A 22,048-nucleotide genomic window follows, 5' to 3' on the forward strand; every position below is an offset into this window, starting at 1 on the left:
CAAAAGAAATCTCTCACAAGTGCCTTCAAATTCCTCCAAATACTTGGTCTGAGCTTTACAAAAATTATTGCAGATTTTGGGTGTTTAATTAATGTGGTTCTTATAGCTTGTGAAAGCTGAGTTGTGGACTCTGATGTACACGCTCAGAAAATCAAACCCTTTGACAGTTTACCCAACACACAGCATCACTTGTACTTGAAAACTAAAGCCACATGGATAGGATATGTAATAGTACAAAAAGAAAAAACAACTGCCTCTAAAATCAGCCAGAGTTTAAGTCACTAATTAACTGAACTTCAGGTAAGGCTTAAGCAAGCACAGTATTTGTTTGGACAACATCCCTTACCTTTGCAACATTCAGTGTGGTATGTCTTTGTCCCAGCACTGCAGCCTAATTTAGGTTAGCAAGTTTTCTTCTGCCCTGGTAACAAGGGAAAACCCAGAAAGTGGCCCCTGCACTGGCATACCTCCAGCAAAAGGAAGGGAGAGCACCTCTGAGTTTTCCCCTACACTGAGCTCTCCAGAACAACGCTGATCCCAGCTCTGAATCCTTCCTTGGAGGCACTGATCTCTCTCCTTTAACTCCAGAGGGAGCCTTAGGCTAACTCTGAATTATCCCCCAGCTTGCCACCAGCAGTTGGGTTATTTCACCTGTAATTGCTCCTGCTGCAAAAACCTGGAGATAAAGTAGCTGTTACCCCAGACGTCACAAGGTACACGGGCAAACAGCACGTGGACTCGGGGCTATGATACGTCACGGTAATCTTTAGGTTATTCATTCTAATATTGTATTTAAATATATTTCAAGTTATGTTCTAGCCTTCAAGGGTTAGCACACTTGTCTCCAGATGCTGGTGCGCTTTATATGAATGTACTTGGGACAGAGCATGAGAAGTTTTTCTAAACACTTTAAATCTGCCCAGCAGCACTCTCCTGGCCATTTCCTCCATCCTTCATCCATATCACAGGCCAGAGTTTGCATTACCCCTGCAGTAGGTTAACCACCCACCTACCGAGAGCCCAAACCTGCAGGCGTGTGCTGCCAAGTGCTGACTTGCTCAGCTGTACCATTAGATCTTCTGCTTGTTAGAAAGTCTCTCAGAGATCAGATGCTGTAATTAGTCTAACAACGAGCTGCTGCTTCACACCTCCTCCTAAAATGCCAGTACTGACACTAGGGACCCTGTTTTCCCATCCTTTGAAAACTACTAGAAAAAGAGGAATTTTCAGGCTGTCATACAATTAAGAACCTCTCTCCGTTCACCCCGGCTCACATTTTGCTTCAGGTTATACATTTAATCTACAGGGACAGAGGTAATTTAGTACAAAATTTCCTGCCTAGGGCTACTGTTCAGAGTTTGCAGTCCAAAACACAAGTAATGTAGGTATATGCTGAAGTATTTAAAATTTCTAGCAACAGTCTTTAAGTCTTTTTTCCTTTGGAGATATTTAATGTGAAAGGCACAAACAACTGCAGGAGCAGGAACCAGCACGCAGTAAATCTCCCTATGCAAGCTAGCTGAGAGCTAGGCTGGAGTCAGGCACATGTGCTCCCCTTGCTTTCAAAGGCCTGTCCTCTTGTCTGAGCAGCTGGGGAGTTTTGATGGAAACTCCAGCTCAGCTGAGAACGATCCCAGAGCATGACCCAGAGCACTCTTTGGGCAAGTGCTCTAGGCATCTGCCTCTGATGTAAAGGGCTGACAAAAGCACTACATCTAACTGCATCTTAGATGGAAGGGAGTCTCCTGTCATGAAAAGGCTTTGGGTGCCAGGCATGTCTCTGTAAGTGCCTTCAGGCATGGATTCTCCCTACACTCTGTATTTCTTGCCTCTGCTCCTGGACAGTTGCACACTGGACATGCTGCTTTGCCCTGCAGAGCTGTACAATTCTCCTGCCACAGCAGAGGACACATGGGCTGAATCCACTCCATCTCCCATGGCACATTTATCTGAGGTATCCAGTTAGTCCTTCCGTCATTGCAGACCCTATTTTTAACAAACTAAAATACATACTATCGTCCTGATGGCTATTTAAAGCACACATTTGGAGTTCCAAGCCAACATTTTTAGCTTCATTTCTTTGACTAGCTGCAAAACTATCTCCAAAGAAAGATTTGAGCAGAGGAAACTTGTGCTCAGAAGTGCTGTTCCATGCTGCTCTACACCTGGAGTTGCTGTGCTTGAATTTTGTGTGTGATAGGGAGCATGAGAGAGAAATAATGCCAGAGAAATGGAATAATTCCTACACTTGCCTATATTTATAGTGTTTTGGATGAAACAGTTTCAGTGCAGATGACAGAAGACATCCTGTGATGTGAGTGATCCCATATCATGATGAACAGTGTCCCACTCGCCTCCCTTTGATATCAGTAGGAGCTGAGTGTGGCTTTACAGCTTTGGCTGAAAACTCAGAACCACATTGGTTATTGGAAAATAACTTGTGATTGTTTGGGGATTGGAAAAGTGTGACGTGACTTCATTTGCAAATGGGAACAATTTCAAGACATGTTTTCCCATTAACTTAACCGTCCTGACTCTGCCTTATTCTAAGCTGGAAGCTACTGCATCATTAATTAATTTTTGAATTACTGTTTAATTTTCCATTATTTAATGTGAAGCATGGAGGTTTTTTGTTGGTTTCTCTAAAAATACAGCAGGAAAGTAATTAATTAGTGTTATAAATGCATATACAACTGCACATAATGCAAGATATTAGAAGTGAAACACTCTAAAGGATACCCATTACCTGCAACTACTGCTTGGGCATTATTTAAAATACTGCTGACAGTTCTATTTGATGAATATGCTTAGTTTATAACAACACTGATTAGGTATTCTATAGGGGCAGTTAATATATCATGCTTCCATGTATCTCATTTGCTTTGACAAGGTAGTTTTTGGTGAAGCCAATGCTGGAACAATTTCCTAATGACCTCAGTGATGTTAAATTTCTCTTGATCATGATTTCTTGCAGACCTGTAACATCCTGAATGCAGATGACAGTTTTGACATTCACAAAGATGTAGGTTTAATTATCATCTTGATTACTTGAGCTGGAAAGCCAGATGCCTAAATATCATGAAAGGTCGAGTAGAACAAATCCTGATAGTCGGTATCTTTCAGTGTTAGAATTATTGCTTGGATTGGAAGGTGACTTGGAGAATAACAACAAGTAATTCCTTTGCATAACTCTCTTCCTGCACAAAAGAACAATTGTTTAACAATGTTTAAACAAGGATTTGGTCCTAAAAAAAAGAGGAAATTTGAGCTGAAATACCAAAGACATGTAAATCACCTCAAATAAAAGAGAACAGAAAGGAGAGGCACCAAGACAGATAAAGATCTGATAGTTTTTCCCAGTGCCCCATGGTGGGTAATACTTTATTGTTGAGAGACTCACATAAAGCACAGCAAGCCACCTCTTTAATAGCAGAGAATTTGTCAATATCCTTTGCCTTTATGTGCATGATTTATAAATCTATTTTCTAAAGCAATTTGAGGGTTGTAAAATCACACCATTATTTAGTACACAGCTCCTCATGGATTCTGGTTTATCAAGTGTTAGGTAAAGAGGAGGAAAAGCATTTGCTAATCAGTCATTAGCTAGAATAGATTCAAGCAAATTACTGCTATTATGAGTTCTGATACAAAGCCCATTACAGTTGAAAAAAAAGCTCTCAGAGGTTTCAACAGGCTTTGCATACCACCTGAAATTAAGCAGACTGCTGGAAAATTTACATCTTAATTGACTATATGAAGATCAAGATGCAAAAATTGCCAAACTATAAGACGTCTATACGACAGATGAAAATGCAGTAGTGGACTGAAATCAGAAATTGCAATAGACACAAGGGATAGGAATTTTTGCAATTTTAGTTTAATCAACTACGTTGTTGCTGTTGAGGTGAAAAACAACCAGGTTGAGTTTTTGTTGTCCATGGCTGTCCACAGAACCCAGGCTTGCCCCTTAGCAGCAAAACACTAAACCAAATGAAAAAAACCCTCCAAACCACCACCAAAAAATGGAAGCAGAGCACATCTGGCAGCTCAGAAAACTCTCCCCATCTCCAGAGTCTGCCTGACATCCTACTGCAACATATAGGTTTTTAATTATTCTTTATTAATAAAAACATTGATATAATATTTAAAGTATTACTGATGTTTAATCTGACATATTACATGCTTTGTTGCAAAGGAAACCTTATTGAGACCTGACCATGTTGAACCATGTTGAAGTTATGGGACAGTTCTGATCTAGGAAGTGAAGAATTTTTGGCCAGAAACTTTTCCATATGCATAAGTGAAAACATTGCCTGACTCTCATGCTGCTTCCCGCCCATTGACACCAGTCTAGCAGTCTGAGGGTGAGTTTCTACAGGTTTAAATAAGGACAGAGAAATCATGACAACCAACAAACCAGGGAGGGGCTACTGCCATACTGCCGATAATTTAGCAGTTTTGGAAGAACTTCTGTCTAGTATTTAGGTGCCTTATTTGGAGTTCAGTGCTGGCTGGCATGTCAAAAGATTTTGAAAAGCATATTTAGTAGCTTCAGCTGTAATAAGAAAAATGCTGGTAACCTCTGAAGCACTATCTTCACAGATATACGTCCTTTTCCTTTGTAAAGTGATTGTAAAAAACGAAGGTAAGAGCTTCAGGGGACTGGCTGGGTGAAGGTCTGACAGCCAACTGTGGAAATTTTCTGTACACTCGGTCTTACTGATAACGGCTAGCTAACAAAAAGGCTGCAGCAAATCCTCCATCCATTTCCATTTTCACTGGCTTTTCCCAAAGACCTGAACATTAGGAGCATCCTAGTTTGTCAAAGCCAGGAAGTCCTATCACTAATTCTTTTCCATGCAATGATCAGGCTCTACTTCTAAATCCCAGAGATCACCTCAGTGGCTCCTGTTGAGAGGACAGTGCACACCCTTGCTGCTCAGATGGGTAGAAATCTCTCCAGGCTGAAAGTATTTATGGCTGATTTCCCCCCTTTTGTTCTTTTGCCAAAATTTCCCTCTAGCTCAAATAGCCTTTCTCCATCTGACATTTACTTTTGATATATTTCTAGAGAGAAATCACATCTTTCTCAACCTTCCTTTTGCTAAGCTGAAACAAGTTCAGCTATTTTAAGTCACACTGTGCTCTTTTCTCCCCTGACCACCATCTTAGTCTTTCTCTCACCTCTTGCAAAAAAAAAAAATAATAGCACTTTTTATGGATCATCAATGACAAAATTATTATACAGTGTTCCTACTGGTTTTATTCCTCCTTATCATGTCCTCTCTTGTGTCATTTCAACACAGATTCCCAATAACAATCATCAGTCTCTTCCTCTGCCCAGTCCTTATCTTGTCATTTACTTTCATTTGTCTTTTTGTGTCTGTAATTCACTTTTCCCTGTGGTGTCCACTTGCCTTCTGATGTAGGCAATGGATATTTTCCAAGATTCCACATTTCCTCCACGAGGTCTTGGGGCTCAAACCTAACACACCTCTGTTACAACATTAGCAGTAATGCTGGCAGGAAGAGATTTTAAACACTGGATTATCTTGGGGTTTAAAACGGAAGTCATTGTCCGTATGTGAAGCAAGGTGCTCAGGACAGAGCCATGTCAAACCTCAGCACCTACTTTTGCCATCTCAGCTAAGCATAAAAAATGCTCAGAAATGTCACCCTTAATGAACACCAGGGAAAACCACTGGCAATGGCAACAACCAGCCAAAGTGCAGAGCAGTGCACTGCACACCTAACAAATTGCTCATGTCTTTGACTGCCCAGTGTGTGTCATGCTCTTCTTCCGGGGAGGATATGTACTCCTAGCTCCAGGGGAGCTGATGGATGTCCATCCCTAGAAGCCTTCATCTTCCCTTCGTCTGAATAATGATGGAGCTGATGGGATGCCATATCACCCTGTGTGCCAGGAAAAGCCTCTCTGTGGCTCTGGGAATGCTCCACAGCTCATCCTAAAAGCCTGAGAAGATACTCTGTAAACAGTCATGTGCAATACCAAGAGGAATTTGTAGAATTAAATACGTATCTTGTTTGGACACCAGTTCTTTTAGGTTTACCGTTCATACAGTATCAAGCACGAAAACAACCTTGAAGAGGCAATTGGTGAGCTCTATGCTAAAATTTGTTCTCATCAGAGCTGTTACTAGAGGACAAGAGGATTACTTCTGTGGGCTTTTTTCACATGACAGAGTACTTGTCACAGCTGCAGTTGTGGGCTTTTTTAAATCTAATTGCAGACTTGAAATGCAAATGACTGTAAAATTTCACAGACATATTTTAAAAATACAGATTTTAACATGCTACTTTCCATTGCTTTTGAGAAGCATTTTTTTTGTTGTCTGGGGGTATTTATTTTGAAACTTCCCAGGCAGTCACAATGTCAAGCTTACACTATAGAGATGCATCCTTGTAGTGACAATTACAAATGCATATAATATTAGGGACATACTTCGCACGTACTGAAGAAAAAGTACATTACAGACAAGCATGCTCTCTGCAACCTTAATTCCCATTACTGTGTATTAATTAATGCCATCAATTACAAGTCCTTATCTGCATGATATTTTCCTGCAGCATTTACATGCCAGAGTGGACCAAAATTTCAACAGTTGTCTGGCTAAAAAGTCTGAATATTTGAAGCTGGCAGGGATGCTTGAATGCTCAAAATCCTCAGTCAGAAGTCTTCAAATGTAAATTTGCCCTCAGGAGCAGTGGTCTGTGATGGTGGGGTCAGGTATGGATGCGCAGTTTGGACCAGGCAGCTACTCCATGGATCCTGCAGCTGTTGGCATGGATGCAGTGATGCTGGTGGTGCCTGTCTTTCTATTTTTAAAGATCTTGGCCTTTAATATTTGTACTAGAGTGTAGCTGTGTACTCGCTAAAAAAAGCAGGATGAATCCCAGTTGTTGAAACAAATTGCTTTCCCTGAGAAAAAAACCAATTGGTTATTAAAATAACATGCCAGCAGGAGCCTTGCCAGCATTGACTTAGGCCTCTGGGCAATAATGCTGTGCAAATAACACTAGACTGCAACTAAAAGCCTGAAACTGAGGAACAGAAGAGTTTCAGAGCAGGTGTGTAACAAGCAGAAAACTAATAGAAGAGGAAGACATAAGAAGATCTCTAACAACACAGAAAGTTTTGGCTTCTCTGAAAAAATACCCTGAAAATTGAGCTGGCATGCATGTCAGTGCCACAATCTTTTTATGCACATCCATAGAATCACAGAATTATAAAATTATTAAGGTTGTAAAAGACTCCAAGATCATCAAGTTCAACCATTACCCTAAGTCTGCCAGGTCCACCACTAAACCTCATCCCTAAGCACCACATCGACAAGTTTTTTTAATACTTCTGGGGACAGTGTTCCAATGCATGACCACCCTTTCAGAGAAGAAACTTTTCCTAATACCTAATCTAAACCTCCCCTTACACAACTTGAGGCCATTTCCTTTTGTCTTATTGCTTGCTACTTTCAAGAAGAGGCCAACCCCCACCTTGTTACAAGATCCTTTAAGGTGGTTGTAGAGAGTGATAAGTTCTCACCTGAGCCTCCTTTTCTCCAGGCTAAACAGCTGCTCCTTGTAAGACTTGTGCTCCAAATACTTTACCAGCTCCATTGCCCTCCCTGGACATGTTCAAGCACCTCAATGTCCTTCTTGAATTGAGGAGCCCAGAACTGAACACAGGATCTGAGGTGCAGCCTCACCAGTGTTGAATAAAGGGGGACAACCCCTGCCCTGGTCCTGCTGGCCACACTATTGCTGACCCAGGCCGTGGTGCCATTGGCCTTCTTGGCCACCTGGGAACACGCTGGTTCATGTTTAAATCCCGTCAACCAGCACGCCCAAGTCATTTCTGCTGGATATCTTTCCAAGCTTGTAGCGCTACGTGGTGTTGTGGTGACCCAAGTGCAGGACAGTTACTTTGCCTTGTTGAACCTCACACCACTGGCCTTGGCTCATTGGTCCAGGTTGTCCAGATCCCTCTGCAGAGCCTTCCTGCCCTCCAGCAGAGCAACACTCCCACCCAGCGTGATGTTATCTGTAAAGTGACTGAGGGTGCCCTCAATCCCCTCATCCAGACCTTTGATAAAGATATTAAACAGGACTGGCCCCAACACTGAGCCCTGGGGAACCCCACTAGTGACCTGTCACCAGCTGGATGTAACTCCATTTACCAACATTCTCTGGGCCCAGCCATCCAGCCAGTTTTTTACTCAATGAAGTGTGCAACGAAGTGTGACTCTCCAAGCCATCCACATCTAGTGCACCTGAGGGACTAACTCATTTTCAGAGATAACTGCTCTGCAATTTCTCCAAAAATCAATTTAGTGATGTCTGTCTCAGGTTGGGATATCCAATAACTGGCACCTAAAACTGCTTGCTACCTTAGCTATAATCATCAAAGGAAAATCAGAAATCATTTGATGACAAATGTAAACTCAAGGTGGATCAAGCTACAGTCTTGTTACAGGCAAGTTATCATGGATAATTCAAAATTTCTGTTCCTCCTGATGATGGGAGCTGCAGAGACATTTTTGGGGGGTTTTGCTTAGTAGATTCTTTAATGCACATCAGTGCTTAGCACATATAGGTAATTTTAAAGATATGTTTAGGAGTCTTAAGGAGTTAGCAGAAATCTGATATCTGATATTTATACAGGCATAACATACAGGGAGGAACTCTCACAGGGATTTCCTGAGAAACACCTGCACTGAGCTGCCTGTAATTTTTTCACCAACTGGAAACAGCTTGAGCTTAACTGAAAGCAGAAAAACCGCGATTCCACAGCTCTTCATAGAGTGTAGCAAATCCTTCTGAGGCAGAGCTTATGAGCTTGACGTGGCTTCCTTGTAGCTCTGAGATGAGACTTTCTAGTGCCGTACATCTCTGTGCTGTGCCAGCACACAGCTCGGGTCACCACAAGTCCAGACAAATCTCCACAATGCTCCATTGGATCATGTAAACTCGCCCTTCGTGTCCCTTCTGGTACTCTCTGAATGGTGCAAACGTACAGCACCATAATAATAATAATCAGTTCCATGAAGGCAGAGGTATAAATAACAATAAGTGATTAGGAGAACATTGCAATTAATCACAATGCAGGCTCAATGAACTCTTGTTGTCATTTTTAATGAACAATACATTATAATTAGACGCACCCAAGGGGAATTGTAAGAACTTGCCAGTGCAGAGATGTCAACTACGAGAGTACCTCATCAAGGGCTTGTTCTCACTATTTGTCAGGCTGTTTTGAGATTTCTTCATGAACCATGTGTCTCAGTGGTGGCTAGAAAACATGGAAGAAAAGAAAGTGAAAAAAGAAAGGAAGAAAATTAGATCCAAACTATTCCTTTTTATTTCTTTAGAACTGCATGTTGTTCCATAGGGTCTGCAAGAACTGTGAAAGTAATGTATAAGGAATCCATCTGTGACATGCAAATTACAGACACGTCTCATTGGAGGGATACCAGATCAAACACCTGCAATAGAAATTTATTTCCCTTTAAAATTACTAATCTAATACAGATGTACCAAAGTTTATAGTAGAGAATACCAGAGTGCACAATTCTGTACTCCCAGCTTGCATGAAAAGCAGTGTCTGCACAATTCGTCTCTGTGTGGAGTCTGATACACACAACCTAAGACATTAGTTATGGTCAACTTTAACGATTTTTTGTGTGATTAATTTATGTGACCCACATACAAGGTTAACACGTTTTCCCACAGCTGTTTCCCATTTTCATTAATTTGATAAGCCATCCATTCTGTATAGCATCCATCAATGTATAGTTTTTCAGACAATTTATTCTTCTGCGAATAATTTTCCCCAATAATTTGCTTGTCTGTGGACTATCCAGCAAATTTTATTGTACTTCCGGTGTAGATTAACAATATTTTAAGACACAGAAACTTGCTGTTATTTTTCCAAATAGGATTTAGGATGGATTTAATATATTCTTGTTCACACACAGATTTTTCCTTTAGAGTTCGCAGATTTCTCAGGGTTCCTAGACTTGCAGAACTGTAGGAAATCTGGCGCAGTCAAAATGGGTTCACAAAGGGAAAGTCTTCTTTAACTTATTTGATATCCTTCTTGGATAAGCTCATCTGTCTTGTGGAAGAAGGAAAGGCAGTGAATGTAGTTTTTCTGGATTTTAGTAAGGCTTTTGATTTTGCTCCTCACAACATTTTGCTGGACATTAATAGTGCACTTTAGCTTTTGGTCAGCCCTCAAGTGTTCAGGCAGTTGGATTAAATTACCTTTGTAAGCCCCTTCCTACAGAAATAGCGTATTCTGACAATATATGTGCTATTGTGTTACATTGCTATAGTATTTGTATACATATTTACCATGTACATAATATTAAAATACAGTTGTGTATCTATTATTTCACAAATTTATATTTGTACCTTTTTATATTCTTATTACTAAACTGCAGATAATTAGGACAAAGTTAGCAAACTTGTTTCCCTAGATTTGTGTTTGTTTTCAAGCTACTACACCTTGGATGGCATTTCTAGCAGACTTTCAATAATATTTAAAAGACATCCTGACATTTTGAACAGCAGGGAAGCAGAGCTACCTCCGGAGTTTCTGTGAGATAGCTGGTGATTTGATTTGTTTAGTCAGACAATATCTATAAGTCTCATACATACACACTAGTGTTTGGAGGAAGGAGAAAATTGTTGAGAGCCTGAAGTAAGAGCTTGACAGCATGCTTAAGTGCTTTTTTCCCCTTGGAGATTCAACTTGCATGAAATGTGACACAAAATACTCTAAGCTAGGAGAAAAATCCAAGAAGGCTGGAGAGTAGAAAAACAACACTTTCAAGGGCCTTCCTGAATATTTATCTTTTTTGGGATGTATCTGAGATCATCCTCAGGGTCAAAGACTCCTGAGCGTCTAATTCAGAAAGTTAAGCGTGGTTAAGTGCTTTTTTCCTCAGAGGTTCCCTTTCTTCAATTATGTGTCTGAGAAGAGCCATCAGGCATTGCCCAAAGAGTTTTGTAAGCAGATGTAAGGGATAGGAACAACACAGTAGTGAACTTTTGTTTGGGATTGAAAGGCAAATAAACATCATAGGTGCACACAGCACTGCTTGAGAAGCATGATAGAGATGACCACCTACCATTAATCACCCTCTCTGAATTTTAAGAACTTCAGGCACATTAATTTTGAATTTTTTGAACAGCCCAAACTTTTTTTAAGCAGTCGGGTTACAAAGGTCCTCCCTTTACTTGCTGGCATCCAGAAATACTCCAACTTGTAATTAGAGAGAAAACAAATCTAAAAGAGAGAAAGGAGGAAGATGGGATGTGCTATGAAAAGTTGGATACAAGTAGTTCTTTTGATCATAGGTAGTCATCATGATTATCCACATGGAGTCAGGAGGCCCTGCCAGGCTATACTGAGCTCAAAAAAGATTTTGGAGTGGGCTTCCAATGCAGGTACAGGTCATGCTAATGAGAAAGAGCCAGTAGCAGTATGACTGATTGAATAATGAAAACCAGGATTTTTACAGAAAAAGAAAGATGTTGCTTAAAATTGTTGCCACCATTCCACTTTCAGATAAATTTTGGACTCCTAAATACCTACTTTTAGACCTTTTTTTAAAGGGAAAAGAAAACATTTGATACCATTGAGGCAAAATAGCATTTTTTTGTGATTTCCAGGTAATGTATTTTCTCACTAAGGCATTGAACAGAATTTTCCCTCTGTGTATGTCTCTTTCCCTTTTGCACACACGCACTTATATAATCTGACAATCATAAACATCCCAACAAATGGAAGATCCCAACAATACCATGGGAATGTTATGAAATCTGTGCCCACCCAGCTGAAGTGAGTCTTGCTGTTGCTATTGTTTTCTGTCCCCAAAGTGCTCTTTGTCTGTGGTGTTCCTCGGGAGGAAACAGGCAAATATATACAGACCCTTAGGACCAAGGCACAAATGGCCATACGGCTACATTTTGTAACTAGATACTAAAATTGCTGGTTCAGAAAATCACTAACTTCCACAGCTCCTGCATGGTTGCAGAGGAGTGTGTGACAACATTAGGAAGCAATGTCCAAAGACTTTTTCACTGATAAAATACTGTCTCCATGTAAGCACGGCACCACTAACTTCATTACACTTGTCGATTTACACCCCTGGAGCTAAAAGAAAAGTTAGACTTAGTGGGGCAAGAATTTGGTAGTAAAAAAATGAAAACAGCAAACAGAAAAACAGATGACAAATCACAGAGGAGAACAAAATGTTCATGATGTAAGAGAAACATCTGTTGTCCAGGTTAGCCTTAAAGTACAGATGGTCTGAGCTTCCCCTTCATCTGAATTTGGAAAATTACAGAAAAAAAATTAGTTCAGTGCAAATACAGCACAGTGAATTCTTTGTGCCCTTTCCCAACATTTTAAAAATTGCCCAACTGTGTTATGCCTTTTCACACTGTTTAAAAGAAAGCGATGATTCGTTTTTTGGGATCGGAGTGGTCAGACTGAGCATTTGATGCCCTCATTCACAGTGACATCAAAGGAAACTCTAGACTGAAGTTGGGTTAGAGTGGAAGTTGGGCCATTGATGATGCAAGTCTCAATGCAGAACACTTGTGCTTTCATTTGTCCCTCTGGAATAAACAGTTCACAGCAAAACCAGTGCCCAAATGAGAGGCTGCACAAGACGTCCCTCACAAGGGTCTTCTGCTCTCTGAGGAGTGGGGCTTTGTAACCAATCATCTCCACCTTTTATTTTCATGCTATTGCTGTTATTGCCAGGGAGGAAGGTAATTTATTTATTATTTTTATGCTCTTCAATGGTCTGGAGAATAAATACTTGACAGCAACAGGTTAACCAAGAGATTTGTAAAATATAATGTGGTCCTTCTCAGTTCATATAGGGTTGTTTAGCCTGGAGAAGAAGAGACTCAGAGGTGACCTTATCACTCTACAACTTCCTGAAGGGTGGCTGTAGTGAGGTGGAGGTTGGTCTCTTTCTCCAGGCAGCAACTGACAGAAGGAGAGGACTCAGTCTTAAGCTGCGCATGGGGAAATATAGGTCGGATATCAGGGAAAATGTTTTTTATGGAAAGAGTGGTTAAATACTGGAATTGTCTGCTCAGGGAGGTGGTGGACTCACCATCCCTGGATGTGTTTAAAAAAAGATTAGATGTGGCACTTGGTGCCATGGTTTAGTTGAGGTGTTAGGGCATCAGTTGGACTCGATGATCTTGAAGGTCTCTTCCAACCTAGTGATTCTGTGGTATGTGTTGTCTCACCAAAGTGTCTCAAAGTCTGAGTCAGGGGGTGTCCTAGGTTACAGTGTAAGATGTAACCAAAGGCATGTATTCTATTATCATCTTCACAAGCTGTTAAAGCAGGTGGGGCAGTGGTTGTTATCTCCTGCCATGGCTCAACCCTGATAATTCCCTCCAGGGGGGCTATCTCTGTTTAATGGGCAATCAAGGACCCACCATATGACTCACAGAATTTCATCATCCCATTGTGAAATGCTCTGCCTGGGGGGGGAGGAGACAAGCATTCCCACCAGATATACTCTGGGGCTTGGAACAGCATAAACAGCCCTTACCAATGGGACTCCCAGAGGACAAGAGCTACACCACTGGACCCTCAGGTGAAGACCAGATCCTTTTCTACAGGATCACTGCTTCAACAGGACCACTTCATCCTGACTGCTACCACCACCCTGACTAACAGGGTGTCAGGTTGTATCCTGACTCTGTCAGTGTTCTTGTAGTATTACATTTATTTTATTTTCCTATTAAATTAAAATTCTGACTTGTGATCTCCCACTGGTTTGCTTTCAAACTAGTACGGGGGAAGGAATCACTTCTCTGCCTTCACTGACTCACAGAGGAGCTTAGGTGGACATCTTTGAGCAGATCACTAACTTATAACTGGAAAGGTGACCTCACTTTCCTCATATCCCAGTGCTTGGCAAAGATTGGGAAAATGGCTGGTAAACAGCCTGGCTCTGCCTCATCTTCAGGCACAAGGATCTTCCTGTAAATAGATTTGAAAAGTCTGCTAAAAAATGGATTTCTAGTTAAACCATAGAACCAGCAGGTAATACACTATCTCTGAGATCAAAAGAGGCTGAACATGTGCTTGTGGCCTCCTCATCTAACTCAGCTGGAGGAGATACGAAGGTTCCCCCTGGGACTCAAGATATTTTCTAACCCAAGTACTTGCCAAGATTCTCTCTCCTCTGATAGGTGCTACTTTCCTTGGAAAAACAAGCGGAGGGTTCAACCAGGGACTATATTTTTATTGTAACCCTATTAATGTGCTCATGCTGATTTCCTAGGCACTGTACTTAATCTTCAGAGGTAGACTTCCTCTCAAAGAACAATTTAAAGCACCTTAGTGACTCTCCTCCTTTCTTTTTGCCCTCTGGACATTCCTTAGCTACTCTGTTCTCTGCATAGAAACCTAGGCTTCCGACTTGGATACCTGATGGTAGCTATTTATGTATCTGAAGGTCACTTTAGGAACCCACTGATTAAAGATGATCTATCAGTTTCATAAATACACTCCAGTCCCTTCTGTATCCATCGCTGCCTGCAGTCACAGATGGAAATCCAGTAATTATTTATCTAATAAGTTGTGGGGCCATAAAGGCAAGAATATATCTTACTGCAGAGGAGACAAAAGCTTTTCTTGAATAAAAGCAATTGCACCAAGACTTGACTCTGTGCAATATTAAAAACATAAAGAAGCCATCTGTTTTCCTTTCATGGAGAATGATTTTGTCTGCTATGCAGTCATTAATGATGCATACTGGAAGAGTTTTCTATATTTATTTGAAGTGAAGCTAGCACTGTGCCTAATGGAACACCAATTATGGTTCCTAGAAGTCAAAATGCTGTGGAAATAGATAAATGAGTTACCTAGCTATAAAAAAAAAGTTACCATATTCATGCATTCCCAGTATAGAGAAACACAGACAGCAGGATGTGAAAGCCATATTTTTTGATAAGATCTTCTATGGCCTCTCTCTTCATGTGTCTGTTTTTAGCATAGGTACACAGATGCTAGTCACATATGTTCTATACAAACCAGTAAACAGCGTTCCATTTATAGTTTACTTGAGGAAGCTGATTAAACAATGTTTTGTTATACCTATCTACATGAGCTTACTTACATGCATGCAAAACTCTGTATATAGACTTTGTAGAGGTTGAATTCAAACATGTGAAAGACTGAGCTATAAACACCCAGCTAAAGCAAAATCTATAAACTGTTTAAAGGGCATTAGTGCTCCAAAGTTATACAGTAAAAATAGATGGCATTATGCAGCTCTGTATATACTGCCTCTCATTAACTTCAGTACTGGCTTACATGGAATTCATGAAGCTAAAATAACACTACTATCGTTGGCAAAAAAAGCACTCATGAGCTGGGAAAACTCAAATTTTGCTTGCATAATCAAATGTAGCACCTCTCCTCTACTGTGTATCCCATATGAGAGCATCTTTACATGTTCTGACACTACTTTTCCATATGACACTGGCAGCATTTAGTATATTTGTTATCAAGGACTGATTCACTCCTGATTCTGACACTGCTTATCTTTGAAATCATTGCATCTCCAAACAGCATTATTTCAAATTTTTTTACAGCAGTTTCATGTGAAGTCTTCATAGCTTAAAAAAATTTTAAAACCCACAAACAAACAAAACCAAACCACAAAGAGAAGAGAAACCCGAGGCTACTTTACTCACCATCCTCTTTGACACAGGTTTGTGACCCCTCAGCAACAGAAATGCCATGTCCCCACCTGATTTGGCCCCCACCAGACATGGTAAGTCATGCACTCTGCTGAAATATTCATTTCACAGCTCAATGTTGATAACTGAGTAAGACCAACACTCAGAGTTTGGGGATATAGTTCTCCATCTCCTCCTATATGTCAGCCCAAAATCTAAAACTATCAAGTATGTTTTTGCCTCAAGCATGCTCTCTACTAACTGACCTCTTTACCTCCTCTTCCTCATCCCTACCTCCTATTTCCCACCCCTACAGCTAACACAGTTCATTCAGCAACCAAATCACTGAACTGGTCTCCATGTTTGTGAGCTCCCCATCCCCCTTCCCACCTCCTTACCCTGAGATACCCGGTCTCCTGCTCTGGGCAGTTGACCTTCTTCCCAGCTCTGGGAACTCATAGGCTTCAGACCTCAGCCTTCTTATCAGTCTTAATATCCTTGACCGACTTTAACTGAGTTTATATATGCACCTGGAGGGCTCTAAGGCTTGATAGTTCTGGAGAAAGGTTAAGAAAACCAGGGTGTAAAATTTTTCTCATAAAACAACCTTAAAAATCATGTAATAAAGTCATGAGAGTCCCATGAGAGCATGGAATACTATACATTGCTGAAGGCCTCTGAAAGTCACTGATACTCAGTAAAACAGACCACAGTGAAGAGTTTTGTGAGCTAGCAAATACACTCCCTCTCCACCAGAGGAAATAACTCACCTTGCAGACAGGACAGCGCAATCTTCCCCCATACCTCACTTGCCCCTTGGACTGAGATCTGGAGACCATATAATCATCCAGCTGAGACAAAGAAGAAGAAGAAGAAAGGAATCACTTGAAGAAGAAAATATCTACAATAACTCTGGAGGACTCAGTGTGATGTGAGGAAGGACTAACATCTGTTTTCTTGTTTCTAGTGGCACTTGCAAAGCCTAAGCAGAGTCTATGGTGTCACCAGCAGTTATTCATCCCAGTGATGAAGACCTGGGCTCTTGTTCTTTTGAAGCACATGAAGTCTTCAAAAATAGCGTTATAACTCCTTAATCTGTTGCTTGTTTCTTCATTGCTTTCTGAGGAAGAAAAGAGTTTCCAGGTTAATTCATGATAGGGGTGAATGAAAACAAAAAAAAGGAAGACAATAATAGGGAATAATGTCCCCTCATTTCATAAGGAGCTGTGGACTAAATGGAAAATATTTTATGACATTCCCTTGCTTCTTTCTTTAAAAAATCTATTCTGATGCCCTGATGATGTACACCTTTTCAATTACTACTTTGTCATTGGTGGTGTTGAGAGCAGGAAATTGAAACAGGAGATAAGGACAGGAGAACAGGAATTTGAAATAAGAGAAGGCAAAGACCGAGTAAATGAGGCTGACACCAGCAGGGGCTCAGAGAAGAGCTGAGCCATAGGATCACAACTCTTGGTCCTAACTCATAGGCGAGGAAGAAACAGTAGCCCAGAAATGGGCCTAGCTTCTTTTGTTTGCCTCAAAATTTTGGAAGCATGACAAAAATAATGTCTTTCAGACATAAAGAGAGACAGGTTTCAAATTTCAGGGCAGACAGGGTATGTGTTCAGTGCTAAAGTAATTACAGTCAGACTCCATGAATGAGACAAGAGTCCTGAGACTGAATAGAGAGAGGCAGCAAGGGAGGTGGTATCTCTCACCACTGATAGCTGAGATGGAAGCTATCCTTGGGTTTTTAACCTCTTTAACCCATAACAGTTGGAGGTCAGCTCTTTTTCTTGCATATTCCATCAGGTTTTTCCAAGAAAAATACAATCTCCTCAACCTGGAGAAATAAACCTTGAGTGGCATATATATCCAAATTCAGTGGTTTTGTCTAGAAGCTGTTTCTTGTGAATGGTGCAACATTGAACTTCATGCTTATCTCAGCTCTCCAGTGTGGATGTGTCCCTCTGTCCAGTGCCATCATTTATTTGAGAGTATCCAGACACACTGCACTTGTTACCTACAATACCAGAGCAAGAATGGCTTGAAGGTCACACTAAATTTGAATGAATATACTGGAGACTGCCACCTCAGGCTGTCACTCTCTGGCCCAAGAAGGAGTAGTGTGGTAAAGGCAGAACTGTTTGAAGGACCTCATGGGGAAGACATAGAGGAGAAATCTGGACTCCTGAGTGTGTGTCACTCTGGCCGTGATGTGCAATGCTTTGGGAATTAGTTTTGTCTTTTTCTCAAATATTTGCATTCGCCTCATCCATGATAGAGCTTTTCTTTCTTTCTCTCTCTCTCTCTGTTTCTTTCTCTCTTTTTCTTTTTTTTTTCTTTTTTGTCTTCTCTTTTTTTTTTGCGTCTTTTCTCATGTCATTGAGACCATGGTAGTCATTTCAGCTCTGAGTCACAACAAGAGTAGCCTTCAACTTCTGTCACTTTGATGTATGGCTTTTTCAGGGAGATTCAATTTAAGATTTTCCAAGGACTTTGAAGAAATTAATGCTCAAATCCTATAGATGCAGCAGAAGCTTAATGCATCTCCTTACTACAGTCTCCTTGGTCCTAACTTGTGGTCTTTGAAAGAGTATATTTCAAGATTTTCATCTTTCGTGCTACATCTTTCAGCGTGCTTCTACTTTAGTTCAAATTGCTTTCTGTTAACATGAAATACAGCTAATTTTTTTCAGCTTGTGGTGTACCTCATTTGGTGAAACCTTATCAGCATAACTGCAGATGAGTTTCCACTGAATGCCCAGAAATGGATGATCAATCTAAAGTATCAGACCCAGTCCTCAGCATAAAACACTTGACAGTCCTGGGACCCAGGCTGTATATGTGGTCTCATCTGAAATCTGATTAATAAGCTTGATGTCCCTATGAGCTGGAGGCTTGCACTTAACAATGACTGGGAGAGGCAGCTAGAAGTGAAGTGAAGCAAAGCATGGTCTGATCCTGAAGGGCAATATTAAGTGTTTTGGTTTGCTCCATGAACATCCGAATGACAGGATGAAATATTTTAATTAACCTAGCTTTTGGCTTTACGAGCTTGGTCCAAACTTTTTCTCTCTTTAGAAGCAGACTTACTCTCCATCCATGCTCTTCCACCAGATGCCTCTCCCCTGGCCTTTCCCAGGCTGAAGTAACTTTAGCAAAGGTACAAAAATCTACCTTGGCAAACAACTTGCACTGCTATAAATAATCTCCCCTATGCACTTAGCAGACAGGCAAAGTCTATACAGAATGTGTACATATTGATCCTATCATTCACATGCCAGAAGTAATTGCTCCCTCTGAGCACGTTTATAGATCTATACTAATTCCTGGTTTCCTCACAGCATGTCAGGACTGAACAAAATCTTCCATAAATCCATGTGGTTTCTGGAGCACATGGAGAACCACAGGAGTTCCTGTGGCAGGTCTGGCAGAAGCTGATCACATGGGACAGACTGTTCGGATAATCAGTGTTGACACAAAGCTTCGCAAGCAGCTGGAGGGGCAGGAGACACCCTGTGCATGTATTTTTCTGGGCTATCACAGGACTGCTGACATGCTAATCAGAGCAGTTTGTTTCAACCAAGTTTTCACACTCTGTACTGTTTTCTTCAGAGGACTGTGAGCCTAACCTCTCTTCCTCAGTTATGCTCCAGGTTCAGCTACAGTTTCTGTGGAGTTTAGAAATACCTGGAAATCTGGAAATCGATTTTTTTTCAGATTCTGTTGAGACTTGATGAACTTTAGTCTCATCCTGGCTGACTCATGTGAAAGGCAATCACCTGGTCTCTCCATTCCCCACATTAGGCAGAACTACATTTTTCTGATGTCCCTCTCTCACTGTGGCTGACAAGACCAGTCCATAGCCTGTTGCAATTCACTAGTGGTGCTATAGTGCATAAGGGGTCAGCTGCTCTCATCAGTGCAAGGTGGGGTGCTGTTTCCCAGCCATTATCGCTGTGAAACCTCTTCCATTTCTTCTCCAATGTCTCCAGAAGTCAGAGCCAGCCAGGCCTGTTACTGGTGGAAATGTGCAGCGATTAGTATCAAAGCCCAGCTCACTCTGGCTATGTCTGCAGAGCTAGATAAAAGTTGGACAAAGGCTGACTTCTGGTACCATAGGAAAATGGGAGGTTTATAGTGCCCTTACAGGAAACTTGTATTACAAGACAGACAGTCTGAAGACATCAGAACAGAGCTAGGGAATAAGGTTATAGTTAAACAAAAAGATTTAGAAAATATTATTTTAAATTGATCCCTCCTCCTAGTATCCATGTCCTCAGGTTCAAGCACCTGTGACCGAAAGAATCTTGTTCTGCAGCTCTGGCAAAACACCTAGTTCTCCTGGGTAATGCAAGACTCTCCTCACCCTCCCCACAACTGCCTAAAGCCAGAGTAACAAAGCCTCTTTTGAATGAATTGAAAACTTTTCCCTTGACATGTTTGTGCTAACTGAATCAGCCCTTCTTGTGGGACATGGTCCCTGACACCTTGATGTGGCAAGCAGCAATTAAACACCAGCACAACTGCCAAAATTGCTGCCAACGGCTGTGTGGCCACTGAGGATACACATTGTTTGATCAGCAATCACAAAGCAGGAGCATCTTGAACATTTGAAATCTTCATAGGTGTCTCTTTACTACCAGAAATGCTTGTATGCCATGATCTAACTTCAAGCCTCAACTGAGCTTCTGGGAGAGGTTTGGCTACAGCTTACAAGGTAGGATTGAGAATAAAGAATTTACTTGATTTTTAAATATAAAACATTTACTGTTGAATTCATAGCTGCCATGGTTGATTGAGAGCACTGACAAGTGAGGAACCACAGGGCGTGAGGAGGGGACAGGTGACACTTTGGTTCAGTAGCAGCCCATTCACTTTCACGGAAGTGTTGGAGTTAGAAGGGACTTCTGGAGATCTGGTCCAACCGTCGTGCCAAGGCAGGATCACACAGAACTGGTCACACAGGAACTCATCCAGGTGGGACTTTCTGCCATTGCTTTGAAGAAGCTATCTGTAGGAAAGCCACAGAGCCAGGAAGACACAAAATAAAAATCAAGAGAGAGCAAGAGACCAAGGTTCAGGGGCAGGTAACTCAAGAAATTACTTCTGGCTGGGTCTGTTGAAGAACTAATTAACCTTAAGCAGTTAAGGTGTGAGTGAGGGAACAGGGAGGGTTTTGCACTTTAGTCTATGCCTGAGGCTCTGTAAATATAAAATAAATGTAAGTGAAAAGGTCAAAGTATTAACTGGCATTTAGATGGAAGAGATTTAGAGGGGTTTCCACCATTTCTGTTCCAAGAGCAAAAAAGATCATTTGTCTAAAAACAAAAACTTGCTGACCCCAAACCCTGCAAACTTCCCCATTATCCAAAAGATCAGTAATAAAAAATTCCTCCCTCAAAAATGCAGCACTGGTGTGATTAATTAGCATCAAAATACTTCTTAAGCATCTTGCAGTAAGGAAGGGTTTTTTGATAAAATTTTGTATGAAGAATTATATCAAATTAATTATAGCCAAACATAGAAGAAAAATGAAAGAACCAAAAGATCTCATACTTCAATACATGTATTAAATTACCTTCCTCTCTTTTCTTGGGGGTTTGGTATGTTAACAGCGTGATAAGGATGAAGGTGGCTCTTTGACAGAAGGCTTAAAGAAAGGCCAGAGTATGTAGTAATTCAGGCACGCCTGTAATCACTGAAGGTGTTCAGGTATCCCTCAGTTTCAATCACGGTGTCCCTTCAAGCCAGAACAGCTCCTAACATGGCAAGGATGTCCATGTGAGGTATGTGGTCAAGAGACAAACTGGTGAGCATATGTGTGTGCCAAGTACATAACTGTGCTTTGAAGCTACTTAGCAAGAGTGTAAAACAGGGGGGCAGAGTATGTATTTTATGTGAAGGACACAGGGCCGGGAGGGCTGGGAGCCTGGTGTCTGCCTGCCTAGGTTGTAACGGTAATTGCTCGGGCAGCCATCTGCCAAATGTGCTGTCTTGCTGCTCCCTACAATTCCCAGACAAAGTGTATATGACCAACAGTTATAGTGTTGTTTTTGTGGCAGGGCAACTTAGGCAGACACGGAAGGAGATGAGAAAGTTTTGGCCTAGAAAACCATTGAAGTGCAGAATGGATGCCCACGTACAGCAGCATGTGCTGTCCTGAGGAGGAGACAGCATGGGGACTGAAAATGGTTTGTTCAAAAACATCAACGAAGACCCAGTTCAAGTACAGAAGGAACAGTAGCCATCAAGGCTCAGACTGAAGTCCAACAAGCCCAGGAATTTTGTTCTACAG

This window comes from Corvus moneduloides, chromosome 2, assembly GCF_009650955.1.
Source record: "Corvus moneduloides isolate bCorMon1 chromosome 2, bCorMon1.pri, whole genome shotgun sequence".
Taxonomy (NCBI): domain Eukaryota; kingdom Metazoa; phylum Chordata; class Aves; order Passeriformes; family Corvidae; genus Corvus; species Corvus moneduloides.